Raw genomic sequence first — 21,250 nt, forward strand, 5'->3', positions numbered from 1 at the left:
AGCCTCTGGTCACAGCTTGGGTGGGGTTGTAAATTGGGCAGGGCAGGGTCTCAGGGAATCACTGGGTGGTACAAACAGCAATGGTTGCCCATCAGCCCTGACCCGGATAGGTCCCTGGGTCTCTGTGTCCTGCGGCCCCATGCAGGAACATGAACGCTGCAAGCACCTCTGAGAGAGCCGCCCTCGTGTTCCAGCCTGATGCCAGACAGTCTAGTTTCTCCCCGTATGAGTCTGGGTCCCCAGAGTCTCGCCTGGAACTGGAGTTCAGAGCAGTCGGAAGTTTGTATCTCCCTCCTGATTGAAAAAGACCACAGCATACCTAAGTTGCCAGACCATTTCACGTGCCTCTGTACCTCTGCTCTTCCACACCTCTGCACCTCCTACCAGTCTAGATGTGCTTTTCTCTTTCCCTCTAGTTGTCGAACGTCCACTCAGCCAGCGTTCCCGTGGTTCTGGATGATATCTGTTTATTCACACTGCTAATATAGTAACACATGCCTTATCTCACCTCCCATAATTTGCAGCAACTTCCTTTTGAATTTGAATAACTTCAAACCAGCCTATACTCTTCACCAGGCTGACTATTCTAAAATAAAAAATTAATCATACCCCTTATATACACAAATATCTCTTGTGATGTCTAACTGCTTACAGAATTAAGTATATCCTGGACAGGAGAATGTCCAAAGACTCGTTGATTAAATCCTGCTTGTCTTTTATCATATTAACTATAGCATTTATTGTCATGTGTGTTTCTTAGAGCAAAGTATTCTATTGCAGACAGTCCTCAGGTTATGTTGGACTCAACATATTTCGTTTCATGGTTACGTCACCATCTCCCACTTATTTATTTAAATAACAGTTCCGTCATTTCAACGTATGTACACATGTGCTTTATGTTTTTTATTTTTTATTTACCACAAGTAAAGGTCAGGAATTGTTATCTTTCTTTTAAGTTTTTGTTACTGTTTCACTTCATTACTGCTGTGCATGTGCTCCATGTGAGTGACATAGGTGCTTATGTAGGTGGGTTCTGACTTATGGTGAAAATCGCATTATGTCGCGCCATAGGAATGGATCTCCAATGTAACCTGATGACCTACTGTATAATGTCCTGAAAATAGTTAAATACTTCTCAGCCATTACAAAGAAGGAAATCTTACCCTTTGTGACAGCACGATGGACCTGGAGAGCATTATGCTGAGTGAAATAAGCCCGTCACAGAAAGACAAGCACCATATGATTTTATTCATATGTGGAATCTAATGAACAAAATAAACAAAAGAAACAGACTCATAGAGAGCAGACTGACAGCTGGAAGAGGGGAGTAATGGAGACACAAATTTAGGAAAAAAAAAAAAGAGAGAGAGGGAAAAAAACTAATAACACAGAAAACAGTATGGTGATTGTCAGGGGTGGTGGGAAGAGAGGTAAAGGGAAATATAGGGGGACTAAAAGGTGATAGATGGAGACTTAACTTGGGGTGATGAGCACACAATACAATGTACAGAAGATGTATTATCAAATTGTGCACCTGAAACCTGTATAACTTTGCTATCCAATATCACCCCAATAAATTCAATGAAAAGGAAAATATACTTAAATATCTTTCACTGATATGCTAGCTAATTTTTTAAAATATATTTCTTTATTGATTTCAGAGAGGAAGGGAGAAGGAGAGAGATAGAAACACCAATGATGAGACAGAATCATTGATTGGCTGCCTGCTGCACACCCCACACTGGGGATGGAGCCCACAACCCAGGCGTGTGCCCTTGGCCGGAATTGAACCTGGGACCCTTCAGTCCGCAGGCCGATGCTCTATCCACTCTGCCAAGCCAGCTAGGGCTATGCTAGCTAATTATTTTAACTCATCAAAGAGTGTATTTATAAAATTCACCACCCTGATTTTAAAATAATTTAAAATTTAATGAATTGATATCCAAGTATTTCTGCTTTGTAAAATCACAGAGTCCCTTCTTGGACACCTGGTAGATTAAGAAAATAAAAATAGCATCTTTGTTTATTCCTCTTATGCTAAGATAGTCCCCTTTATGAATTTTTTAGAGTAATTATTCTAAATGGGATTTTTAAAATATAAAATACCTGCCCTTATTTTGACCTTAGAAATAAAGCATGCAAGAGTAGAAAACTGAAACCCTTACAAATGGGGGAGGAATGAGGAATGACCTTGAAATTATAAGAAAAACCAGGTATGAAGTATGAAGAGCAAAAACCAACTCTTCGTTGTTAAAATATAACCTTTGGTGATTCTAGTTAAAAGCACCTCCATGTTCCTTCTCCCGTTGTCCAGTTATTAATATTTACAGCAAGTAGAACCAAAATGATCTCTTTCCATAACAGAGAAATTGAAACAAAAAAATGTTATCATCTTCTTAATATAACACATTTTATATAACTCTATACAACTAACTAGAAAGTTCAACTTTAGTCAGTTATAAATTTTGGTTTAAAATAAAGAAAATCTGTCCATTTAACCTTAAACCTATTTGACCTCTGTATTGGGGTCTTAACAGTTTTGGCTGTGATAAGTGAAAGTTCTGAATACAGAGGCAGAAAACAGCCTGCAAATGTTTCTGTCATGCTGGTCAGAACAACTCAGAGCCATGCCTTTTTTGTTTCATTTTTAAATATATGTCTTATTGTTGTTAGTATTACAGATACCTCCCATTTTCTCTTCTTTCCTCCTTTCCCAGTCCCTACCATCACCCCTAGGTCTTCACTACCCCATATCCTATATAATAAAAGCCTAATATGCAAATCAACCCAACGTTGGAACAACGGGTGAAATGACCAGTCGCTATGACATGCACTGACCACCAGGGGGCAGACGCTCAATACAAGAGCTGCCCCCAGCCCGCAGGTCCCAGGCCAGCCAAGGCAAGTGCCAGCACCCTGATCAGCCAAGGCAAGTGCCAGCACCCTGATTACCCTGCAGATCGCCCCACAGAGGGTGGTGACCAGCACTGGCAGTGGGGAGTGGGGCTGGCCAGCGAGTGGGCAGTGGTGGGGGGTGGGGTCGGCTGGCAAGCAGCACCATGCCACCCAAGGTGGGTGCCAGCAGGGGGCCCCCCCAATCATCCCACTGGTTGCCCCACAGATCAGCCCTGATGGCCAGCCAGGCCTAGAGACCCTGCTTGTGCACAAATTTTGTGCACTGGGCCTCTAGTAAGTGTATAAGTTCTTTGGTTTATCTCTTCTTATCCCCATTCAGTCTATTTGCATATTACCCTTTTATTATATAGGATTTCCCAACAATCTATCAAATAGTCCAATGAAAATTCCAAATGAATAACCCAAGGTGTGCTGTGCCAGCACGACCTAGGACAGTGATGGCGAACCTATAACGCGTGTCAGAGGTGACACGCGAACTCATTTTTTTGGTTGGTTTTTCTTTGTTAAATGGCATTTAAATATATAAAATAAATATCAAAATATAAGTCTTTATTTTACTATGGTTGCAAATATCAAAAAATTTCTATATGTGACATGGCACCGGAGTTAAGTTAGGGTTTTTCAAAATGCTGACACGCAGAGCTCAAAAGGTTCGCCATCACTGGCCTAGGATGAACGTGAGGAGGGGCGGTGAAGGATTAAAGAAAACAGACAAAGAGAATACAGCTGGGGCTCAGCAGATCTCCCATGCCTGGATGAGGACACAGAAAGATTCAGCCTGTAAACCAATGCTTAATTTTATAGTCTGATTAAAACAAGGGTGGATTAACATGAATACAAATGTTCTTGTTTTGGCAACACTTGATGCACCTCCCACAGACAATTAGCTACTTAGGAAGGAATTAGAGAGGGCTACAAGGTCAGGCTTAATTATGCTAGGAAAGCTCTGCTCTCCAGACTGGGACTTGTTTGTGGCCCTGCCACAGGTCAGCCTGAGGCTAGCTAGACCCTAGGCCAGTGATGGCGAACCTTTTGAGCTCTGTGTGTCAGCGTTTTGAAAAACCCTAACTTAACTCTGGAGCCAAGTCACATATAGAAATTTTTTGATATTTGCAACCATAGTAAAACAAAGACTTATATTTTTGATATTTATTTTATATATTTAAATGCCATTTAACAAAGAAAAATCAACCAAAAAAATGATTTCACATGTCACCTCTGACATGCGTGTCATAGGTTCGCCATCACTGCCCTAGGCGCTCCCTACACCAGGGGGCTGTATTAGTGGAGGTTCTCCAGAGAAAAGAACCAATAAGGTAGGTAGATAGTTGGACAGACAGACAGATATTTACTATAATGAATTGGCTCATACAATTATGGAAGCTGGCAAGTCTCAAACCCTGCAGGGTATGAAAATGAATAAAAGAAACTTCATTTTACATGCATTCTGGAAGCTCTGAATGGGGAGCTCTGGCACTACTGTTCGCCCACCTCACAGACTCCTCTGACAGGAAGAAGCTTACTTTACTACTCCAGCAACAGGAAGGAAGGTTTTTCTCCTTGCCCAGCAACAGGCCCAGCCAATGAGAAACTGCCATAACTCAACCAATGGGAAGCCACTACACCTCTACCTCCTATTTTCCTCCAATACACGGTTTATTAATAACAGATCCTGGTAATGCTCCCTTTTTCTCTATAAAGTAATTTTCCAGTCCTCTGTTCTCTGGACTTGCCTATGATTTGCCATAGCTTGTATGTCCTGAATTGCAATTCCTCTGTCATTCCCTAAGAACCCATTTTTGCTGATAAAATAACTCGCTGGGTTTGTTTGCTTGTTTGTTTTTAGGGCTGAAAATGTGAGTTAGCAAGCTGGATACTCAGGAGAGCTGATGGTGTAAACCCATTCTAAAGGCCAACAGGCTAAAGACTGAGGAAGAACTGAGGGCAATGTCCCAGTTCATAGGCAAGAAGAATGCTCTCTTACTGACCCAGATGATCAGCTTTTTGTTCACAGGCACAACCACTTCTCTTTCTCCCTTACCTCCTTTACTCAAAATCTGCAATGGTTTGTCCTTCACTTACTTCCCTGCCAAAGTCTAATCTCCCTCAGAACTCACCCGAAAGGCCTGGCCTGAAATTGGAGGACAGACATGGGGGTGTATTTTTCAGAGATTTCTAGAAATGAGCAACCCAGCCTCCCAGGCACAGAGGGGTAGTTTCTGGCTACAATTCATTTGAGGGTGAAAAGCAAAGCCAGTGTCTGGGCAGTTTGTGCAGTTGAGTGGGGTATCTCAGGGAACCTGTGGAAACACATGGGGATTTGGGGATTGCAGACTGAGTGTTCCTGAAAGACTGGGGATTCTTGGCATTGAGCTTTTTCTCCTTCTCATTCTCTCTGCCAAGACAGCTGCATTTCTCTCCTACTATATCCCTCCTCCTCTCAGAAACTGACAGTGAGCAAGGACACATGCCTGCCTGCTCCCACTCTCTTCCAGACACACCCCCAGAGTCCACCATTTTTAGTTGGTGGTGTTCTCTCTGTGTATTTTGTCACAGTTTAGAGCTAAAACATATCATCCAATCTCCTCCTTTATTTAAAAAAGGTATATTGAAATGCAGACAGCAGAAAGTGTTAACACAGGCAGGGATGAGCATGACCTTGACATTCAGAGGCCCACTTAAGGCTCCAGTGCTTTCAGTACAATATCCCCGAGGCCAAAATGCTGCTAGTCCTCTAGACTTTGCTCCGTGTGTGTGTGTGTGTGTGTGTGTGTGTGTGTGTGTGTGTGTGTATTGGGAGCTGGGAGAGTGTGTGTGTGTGTGTGTGTGTGTGTGTGTGTGTGTGTGTGTGTGTGTGTTTTGGGGGCTGGGAGAAGACAGAGCCAATAAAAACTGCCACCTCCTCCACCCTGCAAGCACACACAGATTACAGACCTCAGCCAGCAAATCACTGCCGATGGGGGCCAGGCTGTTTTGTTCAGTTCTTCTTCCCCAGATGCTTCCTCTCACCCTACGCCCCTCACCCCCTCCTCCTCTGATGTCACTGACAGGCTCTTTGTGGACTGGCTCTGGAACTAGCCAAGAAAGTTTAGCCTGGATGAGGGCAGGGAGAGGAAAGAGGAGAGAGTAAAGCCTGCACAGACTGGGAACTTAGTGCTGAGAGCCTCTGAGAGTTAGAATGTCTTTTCTCACATATTGGTTCATGTAACTCTGAAAAGCATCTGCAATAAGAGGACAACACAAGTGTTCTGTTGGTCAGGTGTCCCACTTGCTACACTTTCTAGCTGTAAAGAACTAAATTATCCGGGGGGTGAAGATGAACAATGCAGAGGACAGAAGATGGAACAGAAAGGCCTAATGGAAATAGGATAAAAGGGAAAGTGGGATTAGAATTGAAGGAGGCCTATAGGATCCCTGACAGAAAGGTAACCAACAGGTCAAACTTGCTCAGAAACAACTGAAAGAGGAGAAGCAGAGAAAGAGACATGACAACAGAAGCAGAGGGCCATGTGATGAGGTTGCTGGCTTTGATGATTGATGAGATTGTTGGCCTGAAGCAAGGTGTCCCAAGACAAAGCATTTGGGCAGCCTCTAGAAGCTGGAAAAGGCAAGGAAATTGATTCTTCCCTACAACCTTCAGAATGAACATAGCTCTGCCTACACCTGATGTTAGCCAGTGAGATGCTGGCTGGACTTTTGACCTACAGAAGTGTATGATAATAAAGACAATAAATGTGTTGTTTCAAGCCACTAAGTTTGTGATCATTTGTTACCAATCATAAGAAACACATGCCCTACCCAGCTGGTAAGTAAAGGATGCCACAGTGGCTTCAGAGTCCAAGCTTTTAACAGCCATACCTTTTCTCTCCCTCCTGTCCAATCTGTCACCTATTTATTGGTTAGTATAAATTTTAACTCCTTCCTATTTTATTTAATTCATAAAACAATACATATGATATCTTTAAAACAATTCAGTGGTTATGAAGTATCAATAGTCAATTCTTCACTCTTAGCCTTGCCCTTATATAAGCAATGAATGATCTTTTTATTAAGACTATTATCATATGCTCCACTTTAATACAATTTGATTCTTTTCATTAAAAATCTATCTAGAACTGGCAGATTTTTAATTTGTCCTTGGCAATAATTGTGTATTACATAAATGTAGTATTATTATTAGTAGTAGTAGTATTATTTAGCAACCACTCACTTGTTCATAAATAGTCTCACGGATTTATTTGTCTTGCTGCACTCTGGGCCTGGCGCCAGTGTCTCCACCCTGGATTTGGGGCCCCATCTTCGAGCTGAAATTAACACAAAGCCGGCCCTCTGCAGTCCGAAGGTATCCGGCCAGGCTCCGCCCCCACCCTCGAGGCCGCCAATCAGTTCCCAGAACGACCCCCCTCCTCGCCCCCTTCCCCCAGACATCCCACCTCCCAGGCCTTGTCCGCAGCTCAATCCTTCTCTCTGCTGAGAAGCTCTTTTCCTTGGGAACTGCCGCTGCCCTCTTTTAGCCAGTCTTCTCTACCCCCTACCCGCGCTGCAGGGTTCAGCGGGACAACCGGTGAGTGGGGGTCAGAGGTAAATTATGGACCATGAGAGGCCTGGAGCTGTCACAGGCCAGCCAGCCCGAGCGCCGGTAGTGGGCGGGAGAAGAGATGGGAAAGCCCTGGGAGGCTATCTGTGCGCTTGTGAGGGTCAGGGGAGTTAGTGGGGCCTCTGCATGTCCCAGATGGGAGGGTGGCAGAGGTGTTCCACGCAGGATTCCTCGCTGTTATCTCTGGGATCCTTCTCTGATGTCTCCCTGTAGCTCGGCCTCTATTTCCTTCTTGCCACACCGTTATTCACCCTTGCTCATCTGGAGGCGTTGACCCACTATTTTCTTGTGATTTTTTTTCTTGTGCTCCACAGGAGCCATTGTGATTTGAGCTAAAAAGAACCATGGATTGAGGCGATGTCTCCTCCTGTGGCTTGTTCTTGAATTATTAGAGTATAGCCTGCCTCTTCATAATCCTCCCCCACCCCCTCCCCAAGGTTAAAGTCCTCACCTATCCGAGAACTGTACGTGGGGCCCCAGAGTGTAGTAGTGGGGGAGGGAGGTGCAAGGTACAGAGGGATGGCGGTGAGAGTGGGTGCAGGGAATCTTATGGAATATTTAGTCTGGAATGCATTTGGCCTTCAGGTAAGTGCTGAATTATACAGTTACCAGATAAACAGCCGTTGAGCTGGCCTCTGAGTTGATTCAACCTGCAATGGAGGGAGAAGTCCTTAAGTAAGGAGAAAATGATTTACCAATGGGACAGTCATGGAAACTATTGGAAGAAATGCAGATTTAACTAGACATAAAAGACAGAATATCTGTCTAGCTGACCATCCATCCTTTTATACTCCAAACTATTTACTTGTCAATTGATTCCATTTCAATACTGTAGTCCCTATCTTCCATTGTGTGGTTTCAATTACCTGTGGTCAAACCACAATCTGAATAGAAAACCATGATCTATTAAATAGAAAATTCCAGAAATAAACAATTTTAAATTGCATACTGTTCTGAGTATCATGATGAAACCTGGCACTATCCCTAGCCTTCTCAACCAAAATGCCTTGACCAAAAGATCACTATCAGGTATCATGGTACTTGTGTTCAAGTAACCCTTATTTTACACATCAATTCTTTGCAATATGGAACTTGCTTCGCCTCCTCCCCCACAGTAAAGGCAGAGAGAGAACATGAAAGCCAGATTCTTCTGTAACCTAATCTCAAAAGTGACATCCCATCAGTTTGCTATCTGTTCATTAGAAGTGAATCACTAGTTTCAGTTCACACTCAAGGGGAGAGGGTTATATACAGGAGCATGAATACTCAGAGCAAGGTTTACTGGGGGCCATATTAAAGGCTGCCTACTACAGGGCATATTAACAAGTAATGTCTTCTAACATTCTCTTACATGACTTCTGGGTCACATGGGCAAGAGTTTCCCTGGAGTATACACCAAGGCATTGAATTACTGAGTTATAAGATTTGTGTTCAACATTATTAGGTTATTTCCAAGCTGTTTTTAAATGTTGAGCCAGTCTGCACTCCTTTCAGCAATAGATGAGAGTTCCTGTTGTTCTAACTTGGTATTATGACAACTCCTGTTGTCATAACTTGGTATTATGAAATTTCATTTTTCGCCAGCCTGGCAGGAGTGAAAGAGCATCCCCTTGTGATTGCCATTAGCATATCTCTGATAAGTAACGAAGTTGACCATCTTCCCTTACATATGTTGATAAGCTGTAGTGCTTTCTCTCTGATAATTCTGGGCTTTGTGTGTGTGTTTTCTCATTTTCATATTGGGTTGTTTGTCTTCTTCTTATTGAGTCATTGGAATATTTTCTTTTAATATATGTGCTGCCCAAGCAAGCACTGGAATGCTTTCTTTATATAAACTGAATGCTAATTAATCCTTTGTAAGCAATATATGCTGGAAATATCTGCTTTCAATTTGGTGCTTAGCTTTTCTTTCTCTGTATGTCTGTCTCTCTCAATGAACTAAGTTTTGAATTTTTAGTTTAAGTGACCAGTACTTTCTTTTATATTTTTTCTTGAGAAAAATAATTTCTCAAGGTAGTAAATTAATTTTACTATATTTTATAGTTTTATAGTTTTGCATTTGGCAATTAGTCTTATTCCGCCTGGAAATTGATTGTTATATTTTCTATTCCATATGGGTAATCAATTGTCCCATCACCAGTGAGTGATCAGCATGAATCGAGTTTTTCATATATGCATAAATTTATTTTAAGCTCCTTATTCTCTTTCATTATCTATTTGTTTAACTGCACCAACACTAAAATTAGTTTTAACAACTATAGTTTTATAATTCTTGAAAGATTCTCCCACCTCTTTCTGATGTTTTAGCAATTCTTGGATCGTTGATCCTCCATATAAATATTTAATTAACAAAACAAGAAACAAGCAAACAAACAAACCTGCTAAAATTTGGATTGGTATTGAATTAATTCTATATAACAATTTGAGGAGAAATGGCCTCTTTAAGATGTTGAATCTTTCCTCCTATGAGCTTGGTATATACTGCTATTTATTTAGCTCACCTTTAATGTTTTTTAAGGCTTTGTAATATTTTTCTCATTGCTTTCCTTTTTCTCGTTTTTGTTAAACTTATTTACACATACATTATTTTTATTGCTATTGTAAATGATTTAGTTTATAAAAATTATATTTTGTACCTTATTATTGCTGGTGTGTAGAAATCTAATTGCTTTTATATATTGACTAGTGTCCCGTGCACAGATTCGTGCACACTGAAAGGAAATTAATTGGGAGAAATATTTTAATATTGCTATTCACCCTTTCTCTATAATAGAAGTATCAAGCAAATTTATGATCAACAATGACAGATCGAAACACTCACGTGAGATTGGTGCCAGTGAGAGCTTTATATGTATCGCACATGTGCTAGTCAACTTAGCTTTTTATATATATAGAATAAACTTGCTTAATTAGACCTGCTTTCTGATGAAGCTAAACTTTTTCCAGCCCAGTGAAGCACCCCAACTTCTCTTTCAGGTAATTGTCAACAACACAGCAGTAAATATCAACATGAAGCAGATGATTATTGTAGATCATGCAGGGAGAACAAAGGGTAAAATATTTAGCTGTAGCAGTGTTTGACTATATTCTGCACAGTGAGAAAACCTGAAGTCATTTTCAAGTTCCACCATTTCTTACTTCTCTTCAGTCGGGTCAAGTTTCTAAACTTTCTAAATCTCCATTTTCTGGCTAATGAAAAAAAAATAGGATACTACCAAGTCTCCTAGCTACCTACTCTAGGACTTCTGTGAGGATCAAATGAGATGAGGCACGTGAAAACACTTCAAAACATTTGGTTAAATTGTAAAATGTTTGCACCTGGCTATAAAGCAAGTCAGGTTCTTGGGCTGAAGAAACTCCAAGGAGGCTAGTCACTAGGGAGAGGAAGCCAGGCATTGCTACGTGATGTCATTACCTGGCACCCACAGTGACTATTTCCAGGTTGGGCTGGGCTGTGTTGGCTGTGATTTGGTGGGGTGTCACGTTGGGGTGGTGGCAGGGCCTGTGTCCCACTTGGGGGAAGCTGAGTGTTGGTTTGTAGGCGCCAGCTCCTGTGTTGAAAGTCTGCCCCCTGGTGGTCAGTGCATGTCATAGCTACCAGTTGGACAGACAGCCTTCTATATATAGAGATTATATGTTAAACTCCATTCATTAATAATTCTAAAATTACCTATAGAGTCTTTAAGATTTGCTACACAAGTGGTCATATCATCTAAAAGTAATGATAGTTTATTTCTTCCTTTCCAATCTTTATAACTTTAATTTTTTTTTCTTTTATTGTCTTAGTGCATTGGCTAGTACATCCAGTATAATGTTGAACAAAAGCAAGGACAGGCATCTTGTTTTATGCGAAAGATAATAAAGATTTCACCATATCAACTTTCAATATTGCATTCAATATGATTATTTTATAACTGAATCATGTCCAGAACTTTATTGCCCAGATCAATGTCAATAAATTTTTCCCTATGTTTTCTTCAAGTAGGTTTACAGTTTCAGGTCAAATGTTTAAGTCTTTAATGAATTTGAGTTAATTTTCATATGGTGAGGTAAGAGTCCAATTTCATTTTTCTTCATATGGGTATTTAGTTATTCCAACACCGTTTATTGAAGAAACTATCCTTTCCCCGATGTGTGCTCTTTGCACCTTTGTTAAAGATCAGCTGAATATGAATGTGAGGGTTTAGTTAGGGGCTCTCTTCTGTTCCACTGGTCTATAAAACTCTTTTTATACAAGTACCATACTGGTTTGATTACTATAGCTTTGTAGTATTGAAATAAGGCACTGTGATGCCTCAATTATTCTTCTTACTTAAGTTTTCCTAGGCTATTTGAGCACTTTTGTGCTTCCACATGAATTTTAGGATTTTTTTGTAATTTCTGGGGACAGTGCTATTAGAGTTTTGATAGGGTTTGCATTGATCTGCAGATAGCTTTGGGTAGTATAGAAATTTAAAATTATTAATTCAAACAATCTATGAACATAGAATATTCTTTATTTATTTGTGTCTTCAGTTTCTTTCATCATTTTTTACAGTTTTCAGTGTACATCTTTTACCTCCTTAGTTAAATTAGTTTCTAACTATGCCATTATAAATAGGATTATTTTCTTAATTTTCTTTTTAAATATGTTGTTTTTGGTGTATGGAAATCCAACTGATTTTTTATATTAATTTTGTATTCTGCAACCATATTGAATTTTCTCATTAGTTCTTACAGGTTTTTTGGTAGAGTCTTTAGGGTTTTCAATATCCAAGATCATGTCATCTGCAAACAGAGATGATTTAACTTCTTCCTTTCCATAGGGAGGCTTTTTATTTCTTTTTCTTACCTAATTTCTCAGGGTAAAACTTCCATTACAATGTTGAAAAGTAGTAGTAAGAGTGGGACTTCTTGTTTTGTCCCTGATCTTTAAGGAAAAGCTTTCAGCTTTTCACCTTTGAGTATGTTAACTGTGGGCTTGTAATATATGGCCTTTATTATATTGAGGTACATTTCTTGTATATCCAATTTGTTGAGAGTTTTTGTCATAAATGGATGTTGTATTATATTAAATTCTTTTTCTGCATCTACTGAGATGATTACTATATGATTTTATTCTTCATTCTGTTGATGTAGTATGCACATTTGTTGATTTGCAGATGTTGAACCTTCCTTGCATTTCTGGAATAAAGCCCACTTGATCATGATCTATGGTTCTTTTAGTGTACTGTTGAATTCAGTTTGGTAATATTTGTGGAGGATTTTTACTTCTATGTTCATCAGGGATGTTGGCCTATAATTTTTTTCTTGTAATGTCCTTTGTCAGGGTAAGGGTAAGGCTCAAACAATGGAATAACTTTAAAAATAGAAATCACCCCCGGTATTGCTGACCGACAACAATCAAGGCTTAACTACAACAAGACTGCGCACAAAGACCACTAGGGGGTGCACCAAGAAAAGATAAAAACATGCGGAGACAAAGAAACAGGACGCAAATGTCAGAAATGGAAGATACAGAGCTCAAAACCACACTTTTAAGGTCTCTCAAGAACTGTCTAGAAGCTGCCGATAAACTTAGTAAGGCCCTCGAAAAGACTGGTGAGACCGCCAATAAATGTAGTGAGATCCTCAAGAAATCTAATGAGACCCTCGATATTGTGATAAAGAACCAACTAGAAATTAAGCATACACTGACTGAAATAAAGAATATTGTACGGACACCCAACAGCAGACCAGAGGAGTGCAAGAATCAAGTCAAAGATTTGAAATGTGAAGAAGCAAAAAACACCCAACTGGAAAAGCAAAATGAAAAAAGAATCCGAAAATACGAAGATAGTGTAAGGAGCCTCTGGGACAGCTTCAAGCGTACCAACATCAGAATTATAGGGGTGCCAGAAGATGAGAGAGAGCAAGATATTGAAAACCTATTTGAAGAAATAATGACAGAAAACTTCCCCCACCTGGTGAAAGAAATAGACTTACAGGTTCAGGAAGCACAGAGAACCCCAAACAAAAGGAATCCAAAGAGGACCACACCAAGACACATCATAATTAAAATGCCAAGAGCAAAAGACAAAGAGAAAATCCTAAAAGCAGCAAGAGAAAGAAACTCAGTTACCTACAAGGGAATACCCATATGACTGTCAGCTGATTTCTCAACAGAAACTTTGCAGGCCAGAAGGGAATGGCAAGAAATATTCAAAGTGATGAATACCAAGAACCTACAACCAAGATTACTTTATCCAGCAAAGCTATCATTCAGAACTGAAGGTCAGATAAAGAGCTTCACAGATAAGGAAAAGCTAAAGGAGTTCATCACCACCAAACCAGTATTAGATGAAATGCTGAAAGGTATCCTTTAAGAAGAGGAATAAGAAGAAAAAGGTAAAGATACAAATTATGAACAACAAACATGCATCTATCAACAAGAGAATCTAAGAATCAAGTGAACAAATAATCTGGTGATCATAATAGAATCAGGGACATAGAAAGGGAATGGACTGACTATTCTTGGGGGGGAAAGGGGTGTGGGAGATGCGGGAAGAGACTGGACAAAATTCGTGCACCTATGGATGAGGACAGTGGGTGGGGAGTGAGGGCGGAGGGTGGGGCAGGAACTGGGAGGAGGGGAGTTATTGGGGGAAAAAAGAGGAACAAATGTAATAATCTGAACAATAAAGATTTAATTTAAAAAAAAATAAAATAAATAAAAATAGTTTATCTTTATTAACACTCATCTTGCAGCTGTGCTGTTATTATTATCTATTTATTTTATTTTTGTATGATTTTATATCTCATAAGCTATTATATTTATTTAAACAGCAATTTTAACACATTTGCCCATGTATTTACTCTTTCCAGTATTCTCTATTCTTTCATATAGTTTTTGGCTCCTATCTGGGGTAAATTTCCTTAATCCCAAGGATCTCCTTTTTGTAGTTCTTATACTTTATTGCCAACAAATTCTTTCAGCTTCTGTCTACCTAAATTGTCTTTATTGTACCTTTATTTTTGCTGTGCATAGAATTTTAGGTTGTCAGATTTTATCTTTCTTTTTTAAACAATTCACTGTGTTTCAGTTCCATTATTTCTTTTGAAAAGCCAACTGTATTATTGTTCATTTGAAGGTATCCTTTATATCTGACTAATTTTCAATTTCCTCTCTGAATTTGGTTTTTAGCAGTTTGACTATGATGTAGGTATAGTTTTCTTTGTATTTATTCTACTTAGAGAATGTAGTTTTTCCATTTGAGTTTTGATGTGTTTTTTTTTTATCCCTTCTGGGACTTTAATTACCCACAATTCATAACTGTTTACCATATATCATAATTTTATTATGCCCTTTCTATATCATTCCATCTCTTTGTGCATAGTCCTTTCTTCCTGTGTTATTTTTGGATAAATTTTATTAAACTTTGTTACTGTTCACCAATTCTCTGGTCATTTATATCTAATATGCTATTAAAGCCAACTATAGAATTCCTGATTTCAATTATTATTTTTTTATTTTTAAAGTTTCCATTTTACTCTTTTCTGAATTTTAAATCTATACTGAAGCTCTCCAGCCTTTTTTCTGCTATATGTGAACATATTATTCACAGTTAATAGAAAGTCAGTTCCTGTCTAAGAACTCAAGTGTCTGAATCACCTGTGAGTCTGTTTTTATTATCTGTTGTTTTCCTGAGTTCTTGGCAATTGATCCTAATTTTTAGTCTGCCTCTAAATTTTCAGTTGTATGCAGTATGTCATGAATAAAAATTATAAAGTTCCGGTTGATGTTATTTTTTCAAACAAAATATTTTTCAGAGGTAGGGGCAAGATAAAGTACCAGCAGATTAATTTCACACTATCAAGGGCTAGTTTTACACTTTCTTAAACTGGTCCACTTAAGTTTTTTCCTTTATCCAAGAGCATAGTCCTTATTCCTAAGGTGTCATTCTTATTCATACACTGTGGAATTTCTCATATCTCAACTGAAAGTAGAGTGTGTTGATAAGAATCATTTACTTCGGTGGAAGCTGACCTCCACTGCTTTATTCCCAGAACAGTGCAACTGCTGAAATGACTGTTCAATTGTTTTAGCATTTTAGCCACTATTTTCTGCAATTGGAGTGGAGGGTGGGGAGTAAGAGGATGGGGGAGGGCCTCCCTGTGCATGCCTAGCTTTGGAGACAGCCAGTGACTTAAGAGGAATTTATACATAGATTTTTAGATTCACCTCTCTGAGATTTCTTCTTCTGTAAAGTTTTGTGCTTTGAGTTCCAGTGGTTTGGTAATCTGAAGCCAGTCAGATTGACACTTTCCAGTTGGCCTCAGTTACCCTGCATTGTGAACTAGGAAATGCCCCAAAGGAAAAAGCCATAGTGAATGTGGAGCTCATGTCTTATTTTCCTTCCCTCAAGATCAGAACTTTTCAAATCCTACTTGTTTTGTTGGCTCTTCAGAATCTTCCATTGTTTCCTATATTTTATTCAACTTTTATTGCTATTTTCAGCAGGATGGTTTTTCCAAACAAGGTATTCTCTCAGTGCCAGCATTGGAAGTCTCTCACTGTTTTATCTCACATCTCAGATTATCAAAGATTATTTTATTTCTTCTTGAGCTACATCCTTTAGAATTTCTTCAAAGCAGACCTTTTATAATAACACTTCAGTATTTGTTGGTCTGAAAATAAAATTTTAAGAATCTTATGATAGAAGACAGTGCCAGGGTGCCCTATCCGTGAGAAAGTAGGAAGGGTAGCACTTGGGTAGCTTCTGGTTTTAGACTATATGGCTGGTGGGGCGTTGAACATGTCTTTTGGTGGCATGTGTGTATATAAATTCTATTGGGTATATAAATAAGAGTGAATGGCCATGTTTGTTTTCAAAATGATTTTTGTAACATTTTTAAAATATGAAATGTCTAAAGAAAAAAATTACTGGTCTACCTTCCCCACTTCCTGAAGTCACTAAATATGTCCTTATTTTTCCTGTTAGGTAGACATAAACAAAAAAACAGAATCATCCCTGGACTGTGTGGCTCAATTGGTTGGGCATTGTCCCGTGTACCAAAAGGTTGCCAGTTTGATTCCCCATTAGGGCATGTGCCAGGGGTAGCAGGCTCGATCCCCAGTAAAGGGAGTGGACTGATGTTTCATTCTCACATCCATTTTTCTCTCTTCCTCTCCCTCTCTCTCTCAAAAAAAAAATCAATTAAACAAATATAATCATAGTTTTTCACTGAAAATAGATTGAAAGCATTCCTCAAGCTCATCCTTTTTAAGAACCACATAATATTTTGTAGTATGATTTTTAATAAAGTGTTCATTCATTCTTATATTGCTGAGTATTTATACAACTTAATATTTTAAAAATCATTTCAGTACTTTAAAGATTTCATGGTAGTCTCTATTACTCAGGGCAGAAACTGGAAAAAAAACAGAAACTCTAGAGCAATTATAAATAGGGAGTGAGAGAGGATTTAAAATTGAGTTACTAATGTTAAGTCTGAAACAGAGAAAGAGAGGAAAGAACCCACTGAAATTTGGGGAGATATAGAAAGAAAAGGTTTAAGGGAGAAAATTAAAGGAGCACAAAGAAGAGGAAAAAACTTTCAATACAGGAAATTTGTAATTTAATAAGTTTCCTACATCAAGTTGCTATATTTTTTTTCTTTCTTTAAATATATTTTTATTGATTTCAAAGAAGAAGGGAGAGGGAAAGGGAGAAAGATAGGAACATCAATGACGAGAGAGAATCATTGATCGGCTACCTTCTGCTCGCCCCCTCCTGGGAATCGAACCTGCATCCTGGGCATGTGCCCTAACTGGGAGTGGAACCATGACCTCCTGGTTCATAGGTCAACGCTCAACCACTGAGCCACACCGTCCAGGCTGTTTTTTGTTTGTTTGTTTGTTTGTTTTTTGAGGAGTGATCCTAGGATTGCCTTCCTAAGCACATCCATCTATTTTGACCATCAATCCATCAAGAGGACATTACAAAGCACCCGTTCATGGCTACATGAAGTGGAGAATCAAAAGAAGGAAAAAACACAGTTCTTGGCTTATGCTTACTCTAGTTTGAGGATTGTAATGAAATCCTCAAGTAATTACAGGATGTGGTTCTCTATCCCCTTTACCACTGAATCCACATTCCCGTGCAAGGTCCAGCCTAGTCACTGTTTTGTGGTCGGGAGAAAGCTTTTTAATGATCTCTTCATAGGGTCAGTTAGGAACTCTGAGAACAGAGGCCAGAGAGATGATTGGTGAGGGGTGAGGAAGCAGGAGAATGTCCAGAGACCACACAAATCTTTCAGGGCTTTGGGGCCAACCATAGAAAGGGACAAATGGTTTTCCCCCAGGATCTAAACTTGAGCTCACAAAGCTAGATGAGGGGACGCTGGTTCAAGGCAGGACCTGGTCAGGCATAAAGCCTGGTCCTGGCTCACAAGTCAAGTGCTGGGTTCCACTCTTACTTGATTAAAATGAGTCAGGACTAGGAACAAAGGTCAAGAAGCCCACACAAAGAGAGAAATCATATTTATAGAGTGGACACTACCAGCTGTGTGAGCAAGAATATTTTACCTATTTTTAGTTGATTAAATTTATCTATTTTTCTCACAAAATAATACATACTAATACTAAGACTTTAATGAAGTATATGAAGAAAAATACTTATAAGTAAGCTACTCTTTCCTGTCTGACATACTGATTCTAATAGTTTGATGTAGGGTTTTCATATAATTTCTATATTTATATATGTATATAAAATATTTTTAAAGTTTTTGTACACAAATGCAAACTCTTCATTTTATTAACACGTTAAATGTTTATTTAAAATGAGAATAAATATAGCCCAACATCTGGCAAATATATAGAGATATGACTGATCCTTGCAAATAGCTGTGTATTGTTTTATATAAAGATTTATCATAATTTATTACCCACTCCCTTGTTAGTAAATAGTCTCACGGGTTTATTTTTCAACGGTTAACCCTCCCACACTCCTGGTGCAGGCGCCAGTGTCTCCGTCCTAGATTTGGGGCTGCATCTTGATGCAGCCACTGACACAAAGCGGGGCCACTGCAGTCGGGAGAGGTGGGGGCGACCAGGCTCCGCCCCCACCGCCAGGGCTGCCAATCAGCTCCCAGGAAGGCCCCCTCCTCGCCCCGCTCTGCACCACAGACCACCTCCCCGACCAGGCTCCCAACGCCGCCGCCACCAATATTCTAATCCTCAGGCTGTCTGTCCCCTCTCCTCGTCACATCTCTGCAGAGGAGTCCCTTCCCCCTCCTAAGTAGCCGGTGTGGAAATTTCTGGACAACCGGTGAGTCTTGTTCAGTAATGGTTTCTGGAACCGGAGCAGGCCCGGGCGCACTGACCGAGCCCAGTGGTCCCGGGTGGAAGAGGGAGGGGAGGGCCGGGGCCGGGGGAGCACTGGGGAAGGGGAGCCTGGCGGGCCGCGGAGGTGGTCGGGTTTGGGGCCTGAGACCGCTGGGCCTAAGGAAGCAGATGTTTTCCAAAGATTACCTGCGTTTTCTCCGTGTCAGTTTCTGCGTTTTTCTACTGCGATGGTTCTTAATTATTGCGTGCTGTATTCTACAGGACCCTAACTATCAGGAGTCTGATATATCCCTGTATCAGAGACTGACATTTTATCACCTTTGCTTCAGCTGTGTGTGTGTGTGTGTGTGTGTGTGTGTGTGTGTGTGTGTGTGTGTGTGTGTTCCTTTCTGAGAAACAAAACCTGACAAGTAAGATCTTTTTCCCCCACCAAATCTCATGTCCCCTTCCTCAGAGGTAAGTCAGGTGCTATCCTTCCCATGTATATACGCGTTTTTTATTTTTATTTTTTTCTAAAACTCAGTATTTTGGGGTTCTACCTTTTGGTGCTATTAGTCGTAGCATTTCAGACCTGAAAGGGACTTAGCAAGCAAGTGGCCAGCCCGCCTTGTTTATCTGAGAACCCTCAGCCCTGGAGAATATCAAGGACCTGCTCACTGTCAATCATGTGATCCCACACAGACCAGGATCCTGAATTCGGGCTCTCTTGATTTCTCTTTCTGGTATTTTCTCTGTGTAAACCCTGCCACGGAGCTCACCTACCCACATTCCCCTGTTGATTAATGTTTATATGAGTCAATTTGGGGAAAAGAGGTTGAAGGGAGATGGGGAAAGGGAATATGACTTCAATTGGAACCAAAACCTTCATCAGAATTAAAAAGATATGCATTTTCCTGAGACATGAAATATTGATTCTTAGGATGATCTGAAGATCATACAGTCTCACTATCTGCCAGATAGTGATTGAAGAAATTTACAAATCCACTCACCTAATTCAAACCTTACAATAAATCTGTAATATAGGTACTCATTTCATCCTCCCCATTTTACAGGTAATAACACTGAGGCATAAAGGAATTAAGTAAATTGCTCAAAGTCACTCAGCCCATAAAATGCAGCCCTGGGGTCTGAATCCTGGCCATCTGGTGAAAGTCTGGGCTTCTAACCACTATACTACCCTGACTTCACAGGCTAGAAGTAGCACCTGAGCCAGGTGAAGTCACCACACTAAGTAGGAACTTGCAATTTATAGAAGGGAGGACATCTGTCAACGGATCATTACCAGGACTTACAAGAAAGAAATAGGGTTTGAAATGTACACTGATGAATAAATTTTAGCTACCTGTTGTTTGAAATATATTATTTTTGATTTACAAAAGTAACATATAACAATGCAAACAATGTAGTGCTATATAAAAGCTGCCTTTCCCAGTTCCTCTGGTTAAACAGTATTACCACATAGAGATGTATCCTTCCCTTCTCCCACCATGATACAAATATGCACAGGGCTGTTTTTATTTAAAAATGAAAGCATACTAAATAATTTCTACAGTTTTTATTTTTCCCTTGGCAATACTTCAAGTACATTCCTCCCACTGAAAGGAAATCTGAGCTCTTCATAAGAATTGAATAATATTCCATAGAATGTGTCCTATAGTTTGTTCAGCTTTTCGGTATCAGTGAATAGTGAGAGAAGTTTATGTCTTGAATAAAACGGCCGGTCCCACTGCCACCCGAATGGGGGCCGCCGCCGTAGTGTCCAGCTGACAGGACCGGGACACAAAGAAGAGCTGTCCCCTGCCAGGCGCCGCCCCTCGGGCTCGATCCCGCCCTGGAGGAAGTGGGGAGGAGGAGACTGCTCGGGAACCCCTCCTCTGCTCCCGCTCCATCTCCTCCGAGCTCTGCCCACCTCGCCCCGGCGCTCCCGGCAGAGAAGACCCTTCCCCCCGCACCGCGCGCGCCCCTCTGCATCCAGCGCTGCTCCCCCCCACCCCACCCCACCCTCCCCAGCCGCCCGGTTGTAAATTGCAGGGCGACCAGGTGAGTGGCCCTCTTCGAATGCCCGCAGGCCCGAGGAGGGCCGGTAGTGGCGGATGGGCCTGGGTCTGGGGGCGGACGGTGCGGGAGGCCGAGGAGGCTGCTGGTGGACCTGCGTGAGCCCAAACCGGGGACAGATGTCTCGCTGTTTGTGTCGCAGTCCTGTTCGCGATTGTTCTCTGCTCACGGGCTCTGCGTCGCGCCTGCCGCAGTGCTCCTCCGGGCCCTGATGTATGTATGATGTTTGTTTACCTGCTTTGTGTCGTTGATTTATGCACAAGCCTGAGCTGGAGGAAAAGCATCTAATTCGAAGCTTTAGGGGATGAGAATACCGTGGCCCAGGGAGGAGGCTGGGCTGGCTCCGAGTCACACAGGTGGCTGGTGACAGAGCATCA

At 40.6% G+C, this 21,250-nt stretch overlaps 1 protein-coding gene across 5 annotated transcripts in view; it reads left to right on the forward strand.

Moving 5' to 3' along the window:
• Positions 1 to 7,346: 7,346 nt before the first annotated feature.
• The window catches only part of TCAF1 (TRPM8 channel associated factor 1), a 57,195-nt gene continuing 43,291 nt past the window's right edge, over positions 7,347 to 21,250 (forward strand). For 2 of the 5 annotated variants that reach the window (XM_036328451.1, XM_036328455.1), the window contains exon 1: positions 18,629 to 18,801. The gene's annotated coding sequence lies outside the window, so the exon portion shown is untranslated. The other 3 variants (XM_036328454.1, XM_036328453.1, XM_036328452.1) reach the window with 3 other exon arrangements.

The sequence above is a fragment of the Myotis myotis genome, unplaced genomic scaffold (assembly GCF_014108235.1).
Source record: "Myotis myotis isolate mMyoMyo1 unplaced genomic scaffold, mMyoMyo1.p scaffold_m19_p_11, whole genome shotgun sequence".
Classification (NCBI taxonomy): Eukaryota; Metazoa; Chordata; class Mammalia; order Chiroptera; family Vespertilionidae; genus Myotis; species Myotis myotis.